The 1,544-nt window shown below is 51.2% G+C and overlaps 1 pseudogene; it reads right to left on the reverse strand.

Annotated features, from left to right (window-relative positions):
- Window positions 1-695: 695 nt before the first annotated feature.
- On the reverse strand, window positions 696-1,519 carry LOC135199721 (cuticle protein CP1876-like; annotated as a pseudogene).
- Between the last annotated feature and the right edge of the window lie 25 nt (window positions 1,520-1,544).

A 1,544-nucleotide genomic window follows, 5' to 3' on the forward strand; every position in this document is an offset into this window, starting at 1 on the left:
CTACTTTTAGGAAACAGGAACCTACCACCACGATGCACTTTACCAAAAAAAAGAGATAAATCTCTGGTAGAAGCAGACATCTACACAGAACAGTATTCTAGTAAAGGTAGCACAATTAGCATAAAACAGGTAGTTATAAGTATATAAGACCTTACGAACGATATAACTTTCGTGCAACATTTGCCGACAATTTCATCCGACGTTTCTCGAAAGTAATAGGATGAAAAAGGAGATAAAGTGCCCATTGAGATGACAGTTTACACTAGTCATCCAGGGAGGTATTGTCTACACTTGCTAGTGTTAGATACACTTCTTTCTCAAGGACTGGATCTGAAGCCTTTGGACAAAATATAAAACCACTTTGATCGCTCTTTCTAACAGTCATGTATAAAGGACGTGGGATTTACTTTTTCCCTTCTGCTTTATGAATTCGTGTACTTTTTTGGATGATCGCTTGCCATCTGTTTAAGATACCCATCAACGTTTTACTTGTAGGATCTGATTATGGGCATTCGTGCCCATATTGGTCTCTCCGTCATCATTTAACTGATATGAAGTACTTTGGCAAGGAGGCAGAATACCCTAAGCAAAAGTAGATCGCAAGTAACTTGACTTCTTTCTATGCTCCTTTCGGTTACTTCAAGACCTGCTCAACAACAATGAAACCAATTAGGGGATCGTAATGAAAGCTCAAATTGTTTATATACATCTCAAATAATATAATTCGTCGTATGTATTTTACAAAGATAAAATATGGAAGGGGAGAGAGAAAGAGAGAGAGAGACAAAAGAGAGAAAAGGCGTATAACGATCACATCTTTGGCACGGGGGGCGATTCCAGCTAGGGACTGCTTTCTCTGTAGTAGGAGAGACAGGCCTCCCTTCTGGCTGGTGGTGGTGCGCCTCCTTTGCTGAGATACCTCTAGGCGGGCAGCTGCTTGTGGTTAACCTCCCTCATCATTATCCCTGGAAGCCGAGGGCGGCAGCGTGGGCAGCGAAGTGGGCGCTCCTAGCAGCGGCTACCTCTGGAGTCTCGACGGTCCCTTGGGATCCCTGGACGCCGGCGGGGATGGTGTGGGCGAAAGGACCCTGCCACTTCTGGGTAGGGGCTCCGGGAGCGGAGAAGCGGTGGGGGCGACGTAGGGGCGGGAACAGGAGGAACTTGGTGGTCCGGCCAGGATGCCGAGCCCAGCCAGGTGCCCGGCGGCCGGGAAAGTGTTGGGTCCCGGGACGAACTGCTGGTTGTTGCCCAGGTTGGCCGAGAAGGAGAAGGCGTTGAAGGCGGGCACGGGCACGGACTGGGGCACGTGGCTAGCTGCCTGCTGGATGGCGCGCTGGTGCTCGACGGGGTCTCTGTGGATGATGTGGATGTCGGGGGCCCGGGCCGCTAGGTCAGCCAGGCGGTTGTATTCGGCGATGAAGGCGGCGCGGGCGGCTGAGACTTCGGCGGTGTCCATCGGGAAGCCGTGCTGGGGGGCGGCCACGGCCACGCCCACGATTACGCTCAGGAGCACCTGAAGGAGACGAGAAGGAGGAGGGGAGTGA

The sequence above is a fragment of the Macrobrachium nipponense genome, chromosome 26, assembly GCF_015104395.2.
Source record: "Macrobrachium nipponense isolate FS-2020 chromosome 26, ASM1510439v2, whole genome shotgun sequence".
Taxonomy (NCBI): domain Eukaryota; kingdom Metazoa; phylum Arthropoda; class Malacostraca; order Decapoda; family Palaemonidae; genus Macrobrachium; species Macrobrachium nipponense.